The sequence below is a fragment of the Dasypus novemcinctus genome, chromosome X, assembly GCF_030445035.2.
Source record: "Dasypus novemcinctus isolate mDasNov1 chromosome X, mDasNov1.1.hap2, whole genome shotgun sequence".
NCBI lineage: Eukaryota > Metazoa > Chordata > Mammalia > Cingulata > Dasypodidae > Dasypus > Dasypus novemcinctus.
In genome coordinates, this window is record NC_080704.1 from 136,403,187 (window position 1) to 136,426,534 (window position 23,348).

At 39.0% G+C, this 23,348-nt stretch overlaps 1 protein-coding gene across 8 annotated transcripts in view; it reads left to right on the forward strand.

The window, feature by feature from the left end:
• Positions 1-1,404: 1,404 nt before the first annotated feature.
• Positions 1,405-23,348, forward strand: part of STAG2 (STAG2 cohesin complex component) — a 159,107-nt gene continuing 137,163 nt past the window's right edge. For 2 of the 8 annotated variants that reach the window (XM_058291453.2, XM_058291454.2), the window contains exon 1: positions 1,405-1,731. The gene's annotated coding sequence lies outside the window, so the exon portion shown is untranslated. Of the gene's footprint in view, positions 1,808-2,177; positions 2,300-2,445; positions 2,722-2,822; positions 2,968-23,348 lie in introns of those variants that run through there. The other 6 variants (XM_058291452.1, XM_058291457.1, XM_058291451.2 and 3 more) reach the window with 5 other exon arrangements.

Below are 23,348 nucleotides of genomic sequence, written 5' to 3' on the forward strand. Positions count from 1 at the left end.
CACTATATTCATTAGGAAAGCTGTAGAAGTGATAATGGGTGAAAGCACGATTTACACAGAGCTTGCACTATTTCGCATTTGGAAAATTTTCCTTGTTATTAGATACGTTTTATTTCTTTTCTTCTAACTGAAAAATCAATGTTAAAGAATTTTAACTACATAAATAAAAATAAAAAGAAACAAAGAATCTTAAGTGAACGCCAATCGTATAAATGTGGGAACTTTAACAGCAATGGAGACAATATAATAGGTCACTTCTGTCCAGGGAAAAGCGGCCCTTCGGGCCCTCCTGGGCTTTTCTCCCCCGCTTAGAGAGCCCTTGGTGGTGAAAGGTCCAGTACACTGGATTAGAAACAAAAACATAAAATGGGTGATAAAGACGAGTCAAGAGGGCTTGAAGGAGCGAAAAGATTTTTTCGCATTTCAAACATCTTGGGCTAGAGGTGGGGGAGGCAGGATGAGAAAAATTCTAAATTCCTTACAAAATCCAGAGGCCACCTCCGCACAGGGAGGCACTCAATAAGCCGGGAAGGCGGGGAAGACAGGGTAGGTCTCGTTGGACTCCTTTTGCCCAAATTTCGATTTCCCTCCATTTCGCTCCGTACCATCCCCTACCCCTCAGAGGAGAATAAATTTGCCAAGTGAGGGCCTAGCCCAGTAGTAGTCCAGTTCCCTAAGTCTCCTAGACCTTGGAGACAGAGACCACCTTTTCTAGCAGACGGGAACACCGAGTTGCAAAAAAAAAACAAAACAACCGAAAAACATTTTTTCTTTCAGTGCCAGGTCTTTCCGGTGGAGAATCAGTTCGTTCTCTCTCCATACCCGAAGCAAGAAGCAAACAAAACAAAACATAATCCCTCAAATCACTTAGGATCAGGTGTCAAGAGTTACGCGAGTAAGGTTCTTTTGGTGGAAAGGTGTAGGGGTCGGGGTGAAATGAGGCGCCGGGAACAAGGCCGAGGGACCTTTGCTGGGGCATGTCAGAGGAAGGGACTTCGAAAAGTATCCCCGACCCGGATGCCACCTCGGAGCTGTACGGGACGTGTCCCCGGGCGAGCCCACCTCCTGAATTCCCACGGCCCGGGGCTCTGCCGGACATTCCTACAGCCCTCCCTAGTAAAGAAAGGAACCACTGCCTCGGCGAGTCCGCGCCGGAAGCGCAGCAAACGAATGAGTAACTTAAGCGCGGGCACAGTACCTTGTTTACCCCACTCGGCCGCGCGCCCCAGCGGGCGCCGGGTTTGGAGGCGGGGTCGGATACGTTGAATACGAGAGTCAGTCGGCTGCGATTGGTTGATGATTGGGAGGCCGACGCTCGGTGGGAGGGCTGAGAGCCAGGCTTTGCAGTGCTAACCCTCTGCCGCTAGATGCCGCTCCCTCCTAACCGTAGCCGGACGCGGACTCGTGGCCGACAGATGGCGCCTGCGTGTTCCATTCGCCTCCAAGTCGCCAAAGAGCGAACACCCCAAACAATCCCGAAGCGCCACCAAAAAAAAAAAAAAAAAAAAAAAAAAAAACCGCCGGATCCGACCGCCACTTTCAAAACCCCCCGCCGCTCTAGAACCGCGGGAGCTTCCGTCCCTGAGTAGAATTGGAGGGTGTAAAGAAGAGGAAGGGGAATAATCTTGTACCAGCCTAGGGGTGAAGAAGCCCCCGGCCTGAGAAAGGAGGAAGGAGGAGTGGGGGAGGCGATCAGTCTCGTTGCTGCCTCTGTGTACGCTGAGGGGGGAGGTAAGTTATAAAATGGCGGAGGCGAAGCTTCTAGAAGTTTGGAGGGGTACCCGGACGGCGCGGGGCCCACCCTGAGGTGTGTATGGTTAAAATAGGGCAAGAGAGAGGTGTTGGGAGGGGAAGAAGCTGGGCGCTCTATTGCCATTTAATTCCCCTCTTCTTCCTTTTCCCCATCCGGGTCAGCCTTGGAGCGGGTGGCTAAGTCAAGTCGGGGACAATCCTCCCTTGCTCCCGCATAACCCCCAACCCTCTTTTCTCCCTTCTCCCCCCAGTCGTTACCCCAACACTACCAAGGAACTTCAGCACTCCCCCTTCCTCCCTACCTCCTACTTATAGCGTGGCTTTCTACCGCAGGACTCTTTTCTACTACCTTCGCTGAAGATTTTCTCTCCCTTCCCTCGCCCAACTCTCCCTCGGGGCCTCTACGGAGACCCCCCCCCCCCCCCGGGTGGCCCAAAATGGAGAACGCGGAGCAGCGCAAGATGGAGGCCACGATTCTCTGTGTAGCATTAGATTTAGGCTCCTTTTCTCCAGAAGGCTCTTAAGTCTAGGAGAGCCGAAACTGGAGGTGGGGTGGGGTGCGATCCATAGTCTGAGGAGGAACGCCGGGAGACTGTGGTTGGGGTGGGGAGAGCGCGGTATCATGGTGAGGGGAAGGAAGAGAGCAAAATGGTGGTGCTGGGAACCAAGGGGGGAGGGGAGAAAGGAGGCTCAGTTGTGTATATTTGGGCCTCGGACCGACGGAGGCGAGGGAAAATCTACTCTGATCACACCCTTCCCTCGTGCCCCCCTCCCTCTCCCTTCCCCTCCTTCCTTTTCTCCCTCCCTCCACTCCCTCCCTCTCTTCCTCCCTTCCTAGAGAGGGAACAACATTCATGTGACGGGCCCCTCTGCTTCTCCCCCGCCCCATCATCTCCAGCGCGTGGTGGGGGAACTGCTTGGGAAAGCGATTGGCATCGATCTCTCCATCCCTTCCGAGGCCCGACTTAGGTCAGTTTTCTCAGGGCAACAATTTTTATAAGTAGGTTGGGGTCTTGCGGTGTTGGCCCCCCGCGTGTAGACTGTATCCCGAAGGGGGCCCCAGCCTGCTTGCCATGGGAGGAGGGGGGAAGGGCGGGAGTGGAAGGCTGTTTGTTGGGGGGTTTTGGCGCCACTTTTGTTTTAGTTTTAGTGCTGCTTTTCGTTCCCACCCCCATCCGCGCTATCTTTCTGAAGGCTCGAACTCAACTGCCCCAGGTAGGCAGCATCTGATTTTTCCCTCCACACTTTTATTCTCCCTTGGGGTTGACTTTCCCCCCCATTTTATCATGTAGACGGTGATTTTAGGACTGAAATGGTCGGATGGGCCGCCGGAGAGAGAAGGTGTGGGAAACAGCATCAAGTAGTTCCGCAAAACTTTGAGCCCCGTTCCCATTTTCTTCTGGCCTAGATTGGAAAACGTATTGTTGATTTCTGTTTTTTTTTTTTTCGTCGCAAGAGCATTTTGTTTTGCCTTTAGTTTTTATAAGCCGCTGTACTTTAGACATTTAGTTTTCCCTTCCCTTGGTGTATATGTCATTTTATTTTTTAATCCTAAACTGTAATGGTTTATTGGGTGATTTTTCGTTGCTGCAGTGTTCAGCTGTAAATTTTAATCTTGAATTAGTAGTTTAATTTGGTTTGTGAGACTTTAGCCTCCGTGGCCTAGAAATGTTTTTTTATATTGACCTCCCCTTCTCCCTCTGTTCTTTTGGATGTAGTTTTTAAATTGGGGGTCCTAGTGTTTGGTTAAATGGTTTTTATAGTTTATATGATTTATATAATACGTGTTAGAAACTTTTGATCTATATATGGTTACGTATAAGTAAACGAAAAGCTTGTGTTGATTTGCAATGGTCCCTTAAAATGCGCGGGCCGCCAGCCCCCCCTCCACCCCCACCCCCACCCCCCAGTAAAGCCCTATCTTCACTTCACAGTGGAGTGTAAATTCCATACCCCTTTTCTCCCACGGACCGCCGTGTTTCACAGCAGCCACACCCTGTATTTGTCTCTGTGGATTGGACTCATTATCAGCTTAACTTAGTGACTCTTAAACCACCATGATGGGACTTGCTTAAGCACGAAGCTTCTTTTCCTGTTTAGTCCTTGTAGTGTCGAAAGAGGAATAATAGAGGTTTCTTGATGAAACCTGGTGCGGTCCAACCTCTGCCTTTTTTTTCTGTTGTCTTTTTTCCTACTCCGGGCTGTTGGCCGTGTCAGCACCGCTGTTGGGGGCGGGGGTGGAGGGGAGAAAGAGTCGGGTTACCGAAGTGCGTCATTCCTGGCTCTAACTGGGCCTGCTCCAGAGCTGCTGGTGTTTGTTACTGTCCTCGGAGCACTTTCCTGCCAACCTTCTCTCTTTGCGTATTGGTTGGGAGCAAAAGCAGGAGGCGGTCTCCTAATTCTATCAAGGAGCCTAGCGCGTTGCTCTTAAGGGTATATGTGAACTTATTAAAAAAAAAAAGGCCTGGAAAGTGGATACATTTCTCTTTAATGGCATGCAATTCAGGTAGTTTAGACTTGCTTTCATATATTTTCAAATGAACAGTGGGGCTAATTTGGAACATTTTAAGCCACTTACGTTAAAATGCCTGGTTTCCTTTCTATCTTGGTATCAGTCTATAATTAGGGATCAGAAGGACCAGTTAAGGCATAAGTGTTCAGCGATTTTTCAAGTGGTTGAATTGTAATTTTATGACACATTATGTTAAATAGTCTAGTTTTTCCTTTTGAGCTAAAGTTTTATGAATGCAAGCGAATTGCAGATGTTTTAAGTTCATTTTCATCACATACTCTTTATTCTAGTAGATAAAATTTTTAATGTCCTTTGGATTTTATGGACTTCATTAAATTCTTAAAGATGTTTATTTCTTTGTTTTCAAATGAATTCTTAGGGAAATTTATCACCTAACAAGGAGTTGTTTGGGGTAGCGGTACAGGTACATTGTTAGATTTTTGACGACTTAACTTGCTGTTTTTAGTTTTTTTTTTCAGTGTACTTGGTGAGTAGTGTCTTCCTCTTATTTATTGAAGATACTAATGGGGGGAGGGGGTGAGTTGGAGGTAGAAATTAAACAAGTGGCCTTGAGTGGATGATTCACTACTTTTGTGTGTACTTGAAATTTTCCGTAATTAAAGAAACAAAACTGAGGAAAAATTTCCAAGGTGTCTTGGAATTTTGGTGTAATGACTTAAGTATGTTTATATTTACATATTGAAATTATTTGTCTGGGAAACGTGGTCTTTTATATAAATACGCACTGCCTGGCATACACTTTCACAAAGTATTTGAACTGAACCCGTATAGAATAAGCAACATAAATGCTGCTTATAAATTGGTTGAACTTTAAATGCTTATAACTTAGGTTGAATGTGCTCTACGTTTAGTTCCATTTTCAATCCTTGGAAAATAGGAAAATTCCACTTGCAAATTTTGTAAATTCTGCTTGGTGCCTATTTCATTAAGTTGGAGTTACAGTGAATCAGTATGAAAGGGATTTGCTATTAATAGGAGGGGCTTTGGCAGTTGGAATACGTGACAATGGAAGAGATGGAAATGTTGTCAGTAGCATTCTTGGTAGAAAGATCCAGGTAGCAGTTGAATTCAATTTCAGTATTTGGTGTTTAATGATTGGATAGAGAAAAGGATTGGAAAAGAAATGTACTTATTAGCCATTCCTTCCCACTGTGAAATAACTCTAGTAGTCAGACTGGCAGTGGGGGGTGGGTGTTTTTTGTTTTTTTTTTTAACTGGTGTGAAAGTGAGTGTTTACATTTAAAATGACTTAAACTCCACCCTCCCTTTTTAACAGCCTAGTGCTATAACTGGTTAAAAGTTGCTGTGTAAAATACGTTAATGTTTTCCGTCAAAAAAATTCTGACCCTGACCCATCAAGTAGTAAAAGAGCACTGCAATTAAAACCTTCAGTCTGCTTCATTAGTGTATTTGTGAAATGTTCCTAAATTCTTTTAAGGTAAGTGCCTTACTTTCTGCAATTTTGTATTGTTTAGTATCAAGTTTTTTTCCTGTGAGATATATTTTTGAATATATATCAAACTTCTGAAGCAAATTTAAGAAACTAGTGAAAGAATATCATTCATACATGAACATACATAAACGTACATAAACAGTAAGTATATAGTAAAAGTTGTGAACTTAAAAAAAAAATGCAGGGCTTCATGTATCACCCCCCCTCCACCTTGCAAATTATTGTGAAATATTTGTTACAAACTATGAAAGAGCATTCTCAAAATAATTATATTAACTATAGCCCATATCTTACATTTGATGTATTTTTCCCCCAACCCACTTGATTATTAACTCCAGTATTAGATTATATATTTGTTATAGTTTATGAGAAAATGTCCTCATTTTTGTTGTTAACCACAGTCCATCTTCCATCCCATGATTCACTATGTTATATAGTCCTAGTATTTGTACAATGAAGGGAATTTAATTTTTGTCAAGTGTGTTCTCTGGTTATTTTATATGTATTATATTTACATGTACTTATATATTTTGTAAAATATATGCTTATATATTTATACATATTATTTTGTACGTACTATAGCAAAAAATTCAACCCCAGTATTAGAATAGACTCTTTATAATGTTTCGTATTCAAAAATGTAGTTCTAGAAGGTTAAGAATGTACATATTTGGAATTTTATGCATATGCAAATATAGTTTTAAGTAGGTTATGAGGATGGTGGCATCAGATTTATGTTTTTGTGGTGAGGTAAAGGCTAAATTAACAAACCAACAAATTATGAGTTTGGTACATTTGAAATCTATTTAGTAGGGATTTTTAAAAGTCCAAACACTCAAATAAGATTTGAATGAAGTGAAATTCTACATTCCTTTTTCATTCTTTTCATTTTTGACCTTATTAACTTCTGTGGTCTCCTGAAGAACTGTGAATCAAAATGGGTGGGGTGGAGTGGGGGGCAGACTCAGGCTCAGTTTCAAATTTATCCTTTGGGAATATAGGGTTAGATGTGAAAATATGCCTTGGACAGTTTAGTAATGCTTACTATCTCCATGTTTAATACCTCCTACAGTCATGTGTGAGAGGGAAAACAGTGGAAAGCATATTCTTTTTGCTTTGGTTTTTTATAATAGAAGACTTGAGTTGCAAGTTAGCTTTTGACCTTAAATTTTACATTAAATGCATGCAGTTATCGGTCCATTACATCTCAGTGGGATTACAGTCATTTTTTTAGTGTTGTGAATTTTCTTGTGTCTTACAGGATTATTTAAAAAAGTTGTCCTGTATTAGCACTTTGAAATTGCTATTGGTAGAATCAGACTTGAACATGGCCATTACTGTTTAGTGGAGCACTATTATATACCTATTTTGGAAATTGGGGAGCACAGCAAAGGAATGGAATAATCCCAGTTAGCTACAGGTACTAGTATATAAGGAAATGTGACTAATCATTGGAGAGTAAAGAAGGGACTTGAGGAAGAGGCTATTTTTTTTTTACATTTTTCTTTTGTAATTTTCTCCATTTGCTATAACATTTAGGACTTTTAATTTGTGGTTCAATACTGTCCTTGTATAATAATTCTTTATATTTCCAGCTGTCATAAATAATGGCTATTGCATGTGCTATGTGGAAAAAATATGAGAATACAAAATTGTTAGTTTGATTTTTCAATTTTCTGAATTTTCAATTTCAGAAAATAGAAAATTGCTTTCTATTTAGTTTAACCAGGTTTTATATTTCTTCAGTATAAATGGTGATGCTTGGTAGAGTTTTAATTTTTGTGTATGTGCATTTAAAAAACTGGAATCTCTTTAGCAGCTGTGGTGGCCTGCTCCTGGAACTGTGTTTTTAACGTATGCTTGCCATAGTTCTTTATTTGATAGTAACCAGAAGAAGCCAAGAGGTCTTTACATATATAGTTAACTTAGTCAAGAGATTGATTAGTGAAATTGTTTTAAACCACCTCCTCCCCAAGAAAAAAAGGATGAATAATGTCAGTGATGTTTTTATTTTTTTAATTTTAGTTGGAGAATATATGACGGCTGGATGAGACAAACTGGGGAGATTTCTATAAACTGGATAATCTTAATGTGCAACTCAGAAGTAAAATTCTATTTAAAAAATTATTGTTTAAATTCTATTGAATGTTTTTAGAGGGGTAAAAGTAAGTCATCTTTAAGAAAACATTTTTGCATGAATATCATGTACTATAACAGGATTTAACCTATAAATTTTTGAATCCTGACTTAACCTAAGAAACTTAATTTAGCTGACATTTAAGTTCCTTTTAAATACCAATAGCTGTGCTGTGTTTTAACAGGTTTAATGTTCTCAATCACCTTGCAAGATAAGTGGTCATTGTCATTTTATAGATGGGGAAATTGAGGCTCCCAGAGATTAAGTGTTTTGTTCCAAATCATATGCTAATAATTGACAGCTTGGATTTACACGCAGATTAGCCTGGCCTCAAAACCTTTGTGCTTTTCTGTTAAAATCAGTTTAATCTTATCTGGTTTAGGTCTTGGGTTATCTACCACCAGAAAGCATGCATCATTTTAATTTTACAAAATCAAGTTCTTTTCGTGTATAGGACAAGGTAATTGCAGACTTATGGTCAGATGAATTGCTGTCTGATAAAAGGTCTAGTCTAAATTGTGTTTTATAGTAACTCCTAAATAAATCTCAGTTTGGTTTCCTTTGAATATGCTCATTATGAAGAAGTTTGTGGGACAGTATGTTGAAATATATTCTTGATTTTTTCGGTCATGCTAATAGTTTTCACTGATTTTATTTTCTCCTTTGTCATTTATGTTTTATCCGAAATGGAGGGTAAATGTTTCTGAAAAATTTAGGTGAATCTTTTAGTAATTCACTGCTCTGTTTGTTTCTGTAGGGGGATTTTTTTTTTTGGTTATATTTAATGGTACTCTTTAAATATTCTCTTTCTTCTCAGTGTTAATATCTCTTCTCTATGTTTCTACTTTGTATTCTACCTCATCTTTTTACTTTATTAAATTTCTTGCTCTTATTTTCATCAGGTGATAGTTTATCAGTGCCCCAGATTATTAGGTTCATTAGTGATCATTATCTTTGTTTCTTTCCTTTTAATCTTTTTCTTTTCTGCTTTTCATAAACTATAGACATTTTCTTAGCTGAAGAAATGCTGAATGTTGGATATCTGTCCTAAGATAAGTTAGTAGAGATGAGGTAAAACAATTTATTAGTGCTTTTCATAGACATGAGTCAAATTTATATATTTATGTTGCTCTTTACCTTCAGTTTCTTCCTGTAGGAAATTTTTCCGGGTGATGGACAGCAGTCTTTTATCCACAGTGTTTATTATTGAGTCTCTTCATCCATATCTTTTCCCCTTTGTATTTCAAGAATACCCAAAACTGGTGTTCCATCACGGAAGAATTATGCCCTAAGGCATCCATTGTATGCAGAATGATACTGATACTAATTGTATACCGTCCTTTGGGACAATAGGAAATTGGCACTCCATTCATTTTCTGAGTTTTGTGGTTAACGTGGGGAACCTAGTTGAAAAAGGTTGCTAGACTATTAAGGGACTTTTTTTGGCCCTTAGGAAAGTTTTATTTTCTCAGTCACTTTCCTGCCATTAACTAATATAACCTCTATCGAAACTTATGTATGATAAAATAGGAATACAGTTGATAGCAGTGCCATTTCTGTGGGATAAACCAGTTAGTGTTGATTTCAAGTGGTCAGTGCTATTCAGCCTTTTAAATAATTAAATGTGGGAAGATAAATACATAATTTTATTTGCAAAAAAGAATATTGTAGGAGCATTGTTCATTATACAATCCAAAACCTTTTTATAAAAGGTCATTGACAGTGACTAACATTAATACTAACTGAGCTCCTACTATGTGCCAGACACTGATATAAATGCTTTATGTGTATTTGGTCACTAACTCCTCATAACTCTATGAGGTAAGATGACCAAATTATTGTTCTGCCTAGGATATTTGGGGGAGGGGCACTAACTGAATGGGATACTGGAATAATAGGCATAAATGAAGACTGGACCAGAGAAACTGAAGATGTATGATGACCCTGAATAATATGCTCATTTTTCAGAAGAGGAAAGTTACTTGTCCAAAGTTAAATATTAGTAAGTGATAAGAAGGGATTTGAAACCCCTAAGGAGATTTCTTTGGGCATGAACGTGATTTAAATTGCTTTAAACTGCCAAATTCTGATAGTTTGTTTACTTTTACTCTTTTGGGGGAGTTTTTATTGGTACAGAATTAATAGTAGAAGACAAGTTACAGTGTTTTTTAAAAACCCAGTAGAATCTCCAGTTGTTTTTTTTTTCAAGTGACTCTTAGAACTGTGGTGATTATATATATGCCTTAATGCTATAAAGCAACTTCTCTGAGATCCTCCTAATTAATGGAAACTTTTCACTGTTTATATGTGAGTTTGTTTTTCTTACATATTCAGACTCCCTGTACCGTTTTCATATTGTATTTATTTTTGGTAACTTTTATAGTAGTTTTGTGTTCCTGGCCTCTTTTTGTTTGTGGTATCCCCCACCCCCAGTCTTCCCAAATGATTACTGAATATGAGTCTAGACATTTGAAGAAACAATTTCAGTATAATCGTGAATCTACTATGTTGCAAACTTAAGATTTTTTTTCTCTTTTCCTTTGAATGGGTGAGTGGTAGGAAACTGATAAGAGGAGTCTCAGTTTTGTTTTCATACTTGGCTATTTTAATACTTTAGTGAGTGATTTATGTGTTTTTTTCTCTAGCTAGTTTACTTTTGGAGGTTTTGTTGGCATCACTATTTTACAAACATAACTGAGAAGTCATTAAATAGAACCATTCAAAATTTTTTTTAGACAGTACTAGGGACCTATATATGGGAGGCAGGCGCTCAACTACTGAGCTACATTTGCTCCTCAGTGAGTGTTGGCTTTTCTGTTTGTTTTTTTTTTTTTAGGAGGCGGTACCAGGAATTGAACCTGGAACCTGGTATGTGGGAGGCAGGAATTCAACCACTTGAGCTACATCTGCTCCCCAGGGCCATTCAGTTTTAAAAATTGTCTTTTATTTAGTTCATTAAAGCCATCATAAGAAGTTATAGCTTGAAGGAGGACTACATTTCTTACCAGATGAAGGGACTTGTGGGCAGCAGTTACTGTGAGGCAAAGGTTATTCTTTGGGGGGGGGGGCAGTATTTTTATTTATTATATGATGCAGTTGATTAAAAAAATAAAACACCATTGACTGGTTCTTAAGCTGAGGCCCATGGGTGGAAGTGTGTGAACCCTCTGAAATTATGTACAAAACGTGTTAAAGTGTGCATTTCATCAAGTTCTTAAAAGAGTCCATTCATTGTTAAATCAGCTGGTAACTAAAAATGCCTTTTAGAGAATGCAGACTAGAGATGCTTTATTTACCACGGTAAACTAATAGATTACAGGGAATATAGTCAGTTGGGCTTAATACCTTAAAAGGCTTTTTTTTTTTAAGGGCAGTGTTGGGAATTGAACCCAATACCTTGTACCTGGGAAGCAGGTATTCAACCACTTGCGCTACATCCGCTCCCCTAAAACCCTTTGTTGTTTTTACATTATATACTGGGATTACTATGCATTAAAGAACATTTGGCTCAAACCAATAGCTATCAGTGCAGTTTTGGTACAGTGTCCTTATTTTGAAATTAGTGACAAGTATTTAAAAATAAGGATTGCTCTGAAAACATTTAGGGGAAAATAACAATGAAGGACTGTTATGTAGCCTTGGAATGCTGTGTTCTTTGGGTGTTAATAAACTAAGTAAAAGTGCCCACGATCATCCCATATAACCAGTTACTTTAGCCAAAGGTTGAGACCTCCTAAGTGTTATTACAGTTCTGTGTAAAAGCAAAAAAAGGCAGTCAACAATCACTGTTATATGGGACTCTTTTTTTTTTTTTTAAAGCCTTATTTATTTATTCCACACACCCCCCCCTCCATCGTTCTGCTCTCTGTGTCTGCTCATCTTCTCTGTAGGAGTCACTGGGAACTGAACCTGGGACTTCATATGTAGGAGAGATGCCCTCTGCTCCCTGCTTTGTTTATCTCATTGTGTTTCCTCTTTTGTGTCTACTTGTTGCATCATCTTGCTGCGCGAACTCACAGCGCCAGCTCACTATCTTGGTCCTCTTCTCTGGGAGACACCAGGAAACAAACCTGGGACCTCCCTTGTGGTAGGCCAGGAACTCAATCGCTTGAACCATATCGGCTTCCTTATATGGGACTCTTGTGTGCTTTTCTTGATTTCAAATTCTGAATGCTTGATTTTAAAGGATTTTAAATTTATATATGCTTGTGTTTTACTTTTTGACCTCAGATTCTTTGTTAGAGGGTTAGCTTGAAATATCTTTGTAAGCAGTATATGATATTCATTAAATTCATTCCATATGTGTGATATATATGATTTTTTAAAAAGTATGGTTTATTTGAAACATTTCCATTTCAGGATTGAGATCTGTGTTAATTATTTTCTTAGATTTCTAACATTTTAATCTTTCCAAAAGCAAGAAGTTTTCTACTCACCAATGTGCCTACTGCCTTGTACTTTATTTGCCAACTTTATGGTGACTAGAATATTATTACAAAGAACAAGTTTAATCATCTTCTTACTAAAAAGGGCCTTTTTTTGGTCTAAAGAAATAGTTTTAAAGATAGGAACATGAACCTTTGAGAACTTCCCTTTGACACTAAAGAAGAAAAGAAAATATAGGAAATACTATAAAAGCCATAATATTTTTTTTTTGGGATCTGTCCCTCCCTTTTTCAACCACTTACTCAGGCCAAAGGACCTTCATCAGACTTTACTTCTGGCAAGAAAATTGAGGAAGTGGTGGTAGCCATGATTGGCAGGGATACAGAAGCATGAAGGTGTGTTTTTGAAAAGCAAACTTGTCAATGACAAATGGATTTTTTTAGCTCTGATTTGTATATACTTTTTTGGTTTTGATTAAATTTGAGTGCATAAAGTACCACTATTCATTGAAGAATACTCAGGAGTTGTATTCATATTTGGGTGTTCTAAATGTACTTGAAAAATTTTAGAGGGATTATTTGGACAATATAGGATTACATTGGAAAAGACACTGTAGTAGGATATTAGTTCTTGATCCGTTGAACTTAGACTGAAATAGTTATCTAGATTGCTGCAGAAAATTAGCAGACCCAACATGAGAATATGTTGTGTGTGAGTGTATAAAATATAAAGTGCTTAAATGTAAAATGTTTGGGAAGTATCCAAATTGATCTAAGTTAAGTTTTTTGGGGCAAGGTACCAAATTTTTATCTGATTTTGAATTCTTCTCTTATTGTTCAGTGTATGGTTATACAGGCTCTCAAATGGTAATTGAATTAAAACCTTAGGTTTTCTGGAGATGTAGCCCTGTATTGTAATTACATTGCTAATATTGATATCATTGGCTTTGCAGTAATGATAACGTTTTCTCTCTACAGGATACCATATACAGCATCTCCCTCATGACACTTGTATTGGATGCCCTAACATTTAATTAACCCATTAAGGTAGTTGATGGTATTTACATTTACTGAGGTTTGTGGTAGTTAAGTGACTTGTTCAAGATTACTCAGCTAGTAAGTGGCAGAGCTTATGGTTTTTTGTTTTTTTTAAAGATTTATTTTATTTATTTCTCCCCACCCCCTTGTTTGCACTTGCTGTGTCTGTTTGTTTTCCTTGTTTCTTTGGGAGGAATTGGGAGCTGAACCCAGGACCTATGATGTGGGAGGGAGGTACCTAATTGCTTGAAGAACTCTGCTCCCTGCTTTGTTATGTCTCATTATGTTTTTCCTCCCTGTGTCTCTTGTTGTGTCATTTTGTTGCATCAGCTCACGATGCCTGCTTGCCGCTCCTGCCCATTGTGTCAGCTCACTGTCTTTAGGAGGCACTGGGATCTGAACCAGCAACCTCCCATATGATAGGCAGTAGCCTAGTTGCCTGAGCCACATCCGCTTTCCCAGAGCGTACTTTTGAATCCAGTCCTGCCAGAGTCTAGGGAACTTTTTTCTTTTAAGATACTGGGACTGGGAATTGAACCTGGGACCTTGTGTGTGGGAGGCTGATGCTCAACCATTGAGCCATGTTGGCTCCCCTATGTTGGCTTCCTCATCTGTTTGCTCTTTGTTTCCTTGTTGTTTGCTCATATTCTTTAGGAGGCACCGGGAACTGAACCCAGAACCTCCCATGTGGGAGGCGGGCGCACAAATGCTTGAGCCACGTCCACTTCCCCAGAACTTTTTTTAAAAAGCAATTTTATTGAGGTATATTCACATACCATGCATTCTATCCAAAGTGCACAATCAGTGGCTTTTAGTATAGTCACAGTGTTGTGCATTCATCACCACAAAAAATTTTAGAACAATTACTCCAAAATGAGAAAGTCTGTAACCGTTAGCAGTTACCTCTCAATCCCTCTATACTTCCACCTCCCTACATAACCACTAATCTAATTCCATTTTATATAAATGGAATCATACAGTACTTCGGGTCTGATTTCTTTCACTTAGCATAGTGTTTTTTGTCCTGATGTTAACATTTTATAACATTAATGTACATTTGTTCAGTTTTAAAGAAAAAGTCTTCTATATGCAATATTATCTATATTCATATTTCACATGTGGTTATACTGTGGTATACAGTCCCATATTATATATTGTAGCTTTCCTTCTAGTAATATACATGACCTTAGACTTCCTTTTCAACCTCTGCCATACCCCTATAGTAGTTTGCTAGTTACAAACACTATACTGTGATTTCACCTTTTCTATTCATTTCCAAAGATTAGCAAATAACCTTTTTACCAATTCTGCACATATTGACCCTCAGCTCCCATGAGGTTTTTTTACTTTCGTTTGTTAGTGTTTTGTTTTTTTTCTGAAGTGCTGGGGCCAGAGATTGAACCCAGAACCTTGTATGTGGGAAGCTGGCATTCAACCACTGAGCCATATCAGCTCCCCTGAATTGTTTTTTTTCCCATCTGTTTGCTTGTTGTTTTTTCGTTTTTGTTTTTTGTTTTTGTTTTAAGGAGGCACCAGGGACTGAACCTGGGACCTCCCATGTGGGAAGCAGGCGCTTAACTGCTTGAGCCACATCTGCTCCCTCCAATAAATTTTGATACGTTTTAGTGTTCTCATTTTCATTTGTCTCAATGTATTTGCTGATTTCACTTACGATTTCTTGTTTGACCCACTGATTGTTTAGGAGTATATAGTTTAGCCTCCACACATTTGTGAATTTTTCCCTTTCCTGTCTATTATTGATTTCCCCTTTCATTCCATTATGATCTTGAGAATGTGCTTTGTATAATTTCAGTCTTTTTTATTTATTGAGATCTGCCTTGGGACTTAACATGTGGTCTGTCCTGGAGAAAGACCTATGAGTACTTGAGAAGAATGTATAACCTGCCGATTTAGGATGCAGTGTTCTGTATATGGCTGTTAGGTCTAGCTCATTTATCATATTGTTCAAGTTCTCTGTTTCCATGTTGGTTTTCTTTGTAGTTCCATCTAATGATGTGAGTGGTGGGTTGAAGTCTGCAACTATTATTGTAGAGATGCCTATTTCTCTCTTTGTTTTGCCAGAGTTTGCCTCACGTATTTTGGTGTACCCTGGTTAGGTGCATAGATACAACTGTTATTTCTTCTTGGCGGATGGTCCCCATTTGTTGTTACTTTTTTTAATTTAAAGCTTTGTTTTCTATAGTATTAGTATAGCTTCCCCTGTTCTTTTTGGTGACTGTTCGCATGGAATATCTTCTTCCAACCTTTCACTTCAGCCACTTTGTATCCCTCCATCTAAAGCGAGGCTCATGTAGGCAGCATATGGATGGCTCATGTTTTTTTATCCATTCTGTCAGCCTATGTTTTCTAAAAATTTTTTATTTATCCCCTCCTCTTGCGGCTTGCTTGCTGTCTGCTCTCTGTGTCCATTTGCTGTGCGTTCTTCTGTGTCTGCTTGTCTCCCTTTGTGTCATCTTGCTGCGCCAGCTCTCCACAGGCGCGGGCCAGCCTGCCTCCACGGGGAGGCAGTGGAATGCGAACCCAGGGCCTCCCATATTGTAGACGGGAGCCCAATCGATTGATCCACAGCTACTTCCCAAGCCTATGTATTTTGATTGGGGAGTTTAATCCATTCACATTCAGTGATATTACTGTAAATATGTTATTTATTGCTACCATTTTATTCTTTGGTTTTCATATGTCTTATTTTTGTCTTTTTACTCTTTGTTTTCATTATTCTTTCTACTGTTCTTGCCTTCTACACTGTCTTTCAAGGCTCTCTCTCCTGTACTTTTCTTTCATGCTGTAAGGCTCCCTTTAATACTTCCTGCAAAGGCGGATTCTTTTTTACAAACTTAGTTTCTGTTTATTTGTGACTATTTTAAACTCACCTTCATATTTGAAGGAGAATTTTGCCGGATAAAGAATTCTTGGCTAGCAGTTTTCTCTTTCATTATCCTAATTATGCTGTATCACTGTTTTCTTGCCGTAATTGTTTCTGAGTAGAAAGTTGCACTAAGCTCTACTGGGCATCCCTTGAATGTGATGGTTTACCTTCTTCCTTGCTGCTCTCAGAATTTTCTCTTTGACTTTGACATTGGATAGTCTGAGTATTATGGTCTTGGAGTAGGTCTAATCAGATTTATTCTGATGGGGGTGTGCTGTTCTTCTTGGACATGTAAATTCATTTCTTCATGAGAATTAGGAAATTTTCAGCCATTATTTCCTCAAATACTCTTTCTGCCCCTTTTTCCTTTTCTTCTGGAACTCCCATGACACGTATGTTGTTGCACTTCATGTTATTATTCAACTACTGAGCCCTTGCTAATTATTTTCCATTCTTTTCTCTTCAATTTCAGCTGTTCTGTCTTCTGTCACTTATTCTATCGTCTTGAGTCTGTTATATGTCTCTCATGTGTTTTTGATCTCATCTGTTGTATCTTTCATTCCTATGAATTCTGTTATTTTTTTATTCAGGTTTTCAGATTCTTGTTTGTGCTAGTTCAGTGTCTTCCTGATGTCCTTTATCTCTTTAGCCATATTATCTTCATTCATTTGATTTTGGAAATTTGTATGACTCTTGATTAGTAGTCTCAAATCTTTGGTTTCATCTGGGGCTTTGATATATTCTTTTGCTTGGGTCATTTCTTACATTTTCTTAGTATGATTTGTAATTTTTGTGGATGTCTAGGCATCTGATCATGATGGTAAGTTTACGCTGAAGCTCTGTCTCTCTTTCATAGGGATTTAGTGGCTGGATGCTGTGTGCTACTCTACTGCTTTTCTTTGATTCTTGGTTCAACCTGTCCTAGGTCTTTAGTATTGTCCCTGTTAGTTGCTCAAATCTCAGCCATGGACCCAGTAATGGGTTGCAGACCTGCTCCCAAGGTCCTTGGGGAGGGAATCTATAAAAGCCAGAAAAAACCTCTCATTTTCCTTTTAATTTTCTCACATGCACTTCCTTGGTCCATCAGCAGATGGAGCTCTTCGGAAGCCCTCTCAGTTCAAAGCCTGGTTGGAGTGTGTTTGCTGCAACACATATGACAACAGTGTGACAGAAGATCCTGCCTGGAGGCTATTTAGAGCCTCACAATTCATGCTTTTTCAGAGACTGTTCTCCAATCTTTGCTGGCAGCCCCCTTCCTTTTCCCCGGGTAGGAATAATTCCACTCCCCTCTACATCCTCAACAGTCAGACCTGGTCAGTAGGTAGGGTGATTGAAAGGGTCCGATCTCTTTAGTCCCACACATAGGCTCCCAGGAGAAACAATGGTGCAGTCTCTCCCTGCCTGGAAGGACCAAATTTGTTGGCCAAAAGCTGAATCAGCCTTAGGCTGCATGCATTTTTCTTATGCAGCCTTAGGCTGCATCCCTGGGATCCCCTCTGTCTGAGCTACCAGCCCAAGGCTGGAGATTTCAAAATTATATACTCGTAGGGTGAGGGAAGGCATCAGCAGCTATAGCTACAGCTTCTACTCATAGTCTTTATATCGAGATTTTTTTTCCTGTTCCCCTCTCTCTCCTGGGTGGTGTCCAGCCTTCCCCTGGTATCCTAAGCCCTAGAACATTTTTTTCCCAGACCGTTTCTGCCTGCCCTCTATTTTTTAGGGGAGAGAAGATAGTCTTTCTAATCTGTCATCTTCCTGGAAGTTCAGGGTACTTCTTTACATGGTGATACACTGCCTCCCAGTGGGATAATTTATATATTTCATAGTGATATATATTTTGGAGAATAAGAATCCTAAATGGATGGGACAGAGGAGGAAGTTAAACTTCACAAAGTAGTCAGAAAACTTTTGGGGATTCAGTTAGAGGAAAGTTTATTTTTTGTCAAACTGATAAAAGGATAAATCTCAGTCTGAAATTACATGTGATATGTTTTCACATTTTATTATAAGCATCAAGTAGCATCTGGAAAAAAGGGTTGGGGATGATAAAGTTATATTTTACTTGTTCTACTGTTCAAGTACAGCAGTATCTGAATTAATTTTAGGAAATTAACCTTTAAAAAATAAACTTTAGAACAAAATGCTCTCAAAAGCATTGTTGGCATATTTCTCAGTGGCTCAAATGTAGTGTTTCTGTTAAAGGACAGTAATACTAATAGGAACAACCTGTTCAGGTAAAAACTGATCTAAATCCATGCAACATTCTGATGCCAGTTTGGTGGTGTTAATTTTTCATTTTCCTCTTGCATCCCTTTTATGCTTCTTTTCCACCTCTGTATGTTTACAGTTTCCAATGTTATCCATAGAAAGTGGAAATGGTTTGGTGATGATTTCCTTACTTTACTTCTCTGCTATTAATACTATTATTAAAATTAGGTAACCCTCTATGCCAGGCAGTGAAATAGAAGTGATTTTAAAAATTCATCCATTTAAACTTCCCAATAAACCCTTGAGGCAGGTACTATTGTTACTTCATGTTTACAGGTGAGAAAATGTGAGTGAGAACTTAAATTTTACTCAAGGGTACATACCTAGGAGGTGGTAGGACCTTGATATGAACAGGCAGTTTGACTACATGGTCAATGTTCTTAATGCTGTACTACCATACTGTTGATTTGTTGACCTTAATGTGAATGGTTTCTTCGCTCTGGAAGTGTATTTTAAGACCTCTGTTTAGTTATGGAGTATGACTGTTCATGTACGAATTGGGCAAATCTGTGATAATCAGGTTTCCCACCTGTAAAATCGGTACAGTTTCATTTGCATTATGGGTTAATATTAGAATTAGATAGCAGTACTTTTTTCTAAGACCTTTCTGTGTGCCAGACAGTATACTGAGGGTTTTATTTGCATGATGGAACCCCAGATAACCATAATAATCCCATTTATTGAGTATATTCTATTTGTCAGACACTGGACACATAACACTGCCTTTATTTCTTACATGGTAGGGATAATGCCCATTTTATAGATGAGAAAATTAAGTCTTACAGGTTTCAAGTAATCTGCCCAAGTAAGTTCCCGTATCGGGACCTTTGCACTTGCTGATCACCTCTGCCTGGTTTGGTTCCTTGTTTCTTCATGTTTTGTTCAAATATCCTTTCAGTGAAACATTCTTTCCCTGTTTTTTTACCCCTTGCTCCTAACACTCTCTTTTCTCCCTACTCTATTTCTTTCCCTAGCTCTGACATGATAAAAATACACTTAATTATTTCTTCCATGGCACTGAAATGTAAACTCAATGAGAGCAAGGATATTTGTCTGCCTTGTTGCCTTAACCACCTTGAACAGTGCCTAGGACCATAGTAGGCATTTAATATTTGTTGATTGAATGCATTATGTGGCATCCTGAGACACACTAGACATTTTTGCAAGTAGGTAATAAAGGTAACCTGACTTAGTCTTTAATGGATCAAGATGGTCTTGAATGGCCCTTGAAATGAGAAGTCCAAGGACCTTTGCTTGCGCCTTTGTTGGATAGGGTTGGGTGCCAGTTGACGCTCAGGTTATGTTAGAGGCTTATCCTCATGAATTGCTTTAAGTTCCAGGAGGAGAATGTGTTTTCAGCTTCTAGGTTCTGCAGAGCCTTTTCTCTCTTAGCACTGGTGTGCCCTCCAGCTCCTCCTCCTCCTCCTTTTTTTTCTTTGGAGGTACCTGGGAATGAACCCAGGACCTGATACATGGGAAGCAGGAACTCAATTACTTGAGCTATATCTGCTCCCTCCAGCTCCTTCTTAATGGTCTTAATTTTCAACTCATTTGTCCTAAAGATTTTTTCAGTGACCATTTATAGCAGGGATTCTTAACCTTTTTTGTTCCATGGATCTCTTACTAAGACCACACTCTACTGTGTATTATTTAATAAATATATCATATTTGCAATAATATGTCCCCACAAGAATAATGCTTTTTCTTTTGAATTTCAATTCAAGCTCACAGACTCCTTGTTAATAATCCTTGATTTATAGTGTATTTGTGATATGCATAGCATGGAGCTAGAAGGGGGATTGGCTTCAGAACAAAAATCCTAGCCTTGCAATTTAGGGGGAGGGAACATATACAATATACATACGTACGTGTGCATATATAAATTTAAAAATCTTTCATGTACTGAAACTTTGAATAACTTGATTTTAGTTAATATTTTGGTAGCACATAGCCATTCTATTCTGATGTCCTAGAATCCACACCCTTTTCATTCTTTGTTTCTACTTCTCAGAAAAATTTCTTGCAATAATTTATGTAGTTGGAATGAGTAGTGTTACTATTGTGTAGTACTCTTGTATCAACATGGTAGCTGATTTTGGGGGAGAAATGGATGAATTGAATTTTAGGTACTTCAATCTTAAACTGATTTATGCAACTGGAGTTCAGATATAAGAGCAGGAGATGTTTATTAGGGATCTCTATGCACAGAGTATGTTGGCTTTTAGAAGGGAGAAATATAAATAAAGAGGAGCAGGGGGTCAGGGATGAAACAAGGGGGTCAGGGATGAAACCTTCAGCGTTAACTGGGCAGGAGGAAGAAATGGGTAGCCAGAGAAGTAGGAGATCTAGAATAATGTAGCATAAAATCCATAAGCATTTTAAATTTGAAAAGAATCCAGATGGCATGTTCTCCCATCTGGAAGATGCATGTAAACTGTATACAGTATAAAAACTGTTGCTCCAATTATGTCAAAATTACCTTTAAAGCTGATATAATAAATTGTATTTATGTAGATTGTTTTCTTTGCGACATCATGTGGAAGTTGGGTTCTCCTTTTCCCACACTGAGTCCCAGGTTAATAAGAATAGGAATGCATTTTCGGGACTTGGAGTTGTCCTGGGTGGTGCTGCAGGGACAATTACTGGACATTGTAGATCCTCCCATGGCCCACTGGATGGAACGTGGGAGAGTGTGGGCTGTGATGCGGACCATTGACCATGAGGTGCAGCGATGCCCAGAGATGTATTCACCAAATGCAATGGATGTGTCATGATGATGGGAGAGAGTGTTGCTGTGGGGGGAGTGATGGGGTGGAGGGGAGGGGGCTGAATGGGGACCTCATAATTTTTGAACGTAATATTTTTAAAAAATGAATTAAAAAAAGAAGAATAGGACTGAGCTGGGAAGTGGTCAGAGACAGGAAGGGAGGGCTTACTGCATTCTAAAGAGTCAAATAAAATTTGATTAGAATTGTTTTGTATGAAATATTTGTTAGTGTGGTTAATCAAAGAATTGATTGGAATTAAATATGTGAGTGGTATTAGGACAATATACTGTTATTTGGTGTCCTCTCCAAAATAGCTGTGATAAATATGATTGGATTTGTTGGAGTCTGTTTTGGAAAAGAAAACCTTTTTTTCTACTATGTACTTCTCATAAAATAAGTGTGTAGGCAACCACTTTAGTTTTCTTCTGGTATCTTGGAAAAGCTACGTTTTAGGTAGAAATGATGCTAGATATAAGTATCTTAAAATCTAATTTTTATGCTTCTTGGAATAATATTTCAAAGAGAAGTTATTGTTATCAGAAAAGCCGTTCATAATTCCACTACTCTCTTTATTCCACAAATTTGAGTATCTAGTATGCAGGCACTGTGCTAAGCACTGGGGGGATATAGTAGTGAACAAGACAGGTGTGGTTTCTGCCCTCAGAGAGCTGTCTAGTAGGGAAAAAGTTATTAAATAATCAATTACAATTAAGTACAAGTGTTACAAAAGGGGAAGATTAAGGGGTTATAAAAGTAGAAGAACAGACTGGTATGCATGTTTATAATGTTTAACTAATGTATATATTGTTAAGTTAGAGAGCATAAAAAACATCAAATAATTATCCATGTTCCAAAATAATCTCCTGCCGCACCCCACCCCTACCACATGGAAATCTCTTTTCTTATAAAGGTAATTCGTATTGGTTTAGATTATTTTAAGCATATTTTAAGCAAAAGAGTAAACATTCCTTTTTAATACCATTTCCCCATCCTCTGCAGAAGACGCTGAATAGTTTATTCTACCATGTTTGTGTATATGTACACATGTGATATATATGCTAGTTGATCATACCAAACATACTGTCCTATAACCTAGTTTTTATTTCCTGTTGAATTTTGGACAGATTTCCATTTCAATACATATAGAACAACTTCATTTTTTCAACAGCTGTATTTTACTTGGGTATGCTACATTATTTAATTTCTTGATGGAGATGCATCTGTGACCCTTGGTATAATTATTTTCTAGAATATATTCCTAGAAGTAGAATTTCTGGGCTATATAAACTTTACTTTTAAAATTTTGATAGTACTCCCAGATTACCCCCAGAAAGGCTCGACCTTTTTATGTCCGATTTTTCCACAACCTAGCTAATCCCTAGCCTTTATCAGTAAATATTTAATTTGGGCAAACACACAAATACACACACACACATACAAGCCTGAGTGTCTTAATTTGTGTATTTTATTTTTGGTTTCCAGTGAGAGTGAGCAACTTCGTACATGTTCATTGTACTGGCCATTTGTATTTCTTTTGTTTCCTTTCTTTTGGGAAAGTGGGATTGTTGCGTTTTTTTTGGTTTGTTTTGTTTTTTGTTTTTTGAGGTGCTGAGGCTGGGGATTGAACCCAATACATTGTATGTGGGAAGCTAGCTGGTGCTTGACCACTGAGCCACATCCTCTCCCCTGGTTTTTTAGTTTACTTGTTTTTTGTTTGTTTGTCTTTTTTTAGAAGGCATCTGGAACCAAACCTGTGACCTCCCATGTGGGAAGTAGGTGCTCAACTTCTTGAGCTACATCCACTCCCCTTGTTGGTTCTTTTTTTTTTTTTTTTCAAATTCTACTCAATTTATTCATCTTTTAAAAGATATTACATTCAAAAAACATGAGGTCCCCATTCACCCCCACCGCACCCACCCCACCACTCCCCCCACAGCAACACTCTCCCCCACCATCATGACACACCCACCGCGCCTGGTGAGCACATCTCCGGGCATCGCCGCCCCCCATGTCCCGTGCTCCACACCACAGCCCACACTCTCCCACGCTCCATCCAGTGGGCCACAGGAGGACACACAACGTCCGGCAATTGTCCCTGGAGCACCACCCAGGACAACCCCAAGTCCC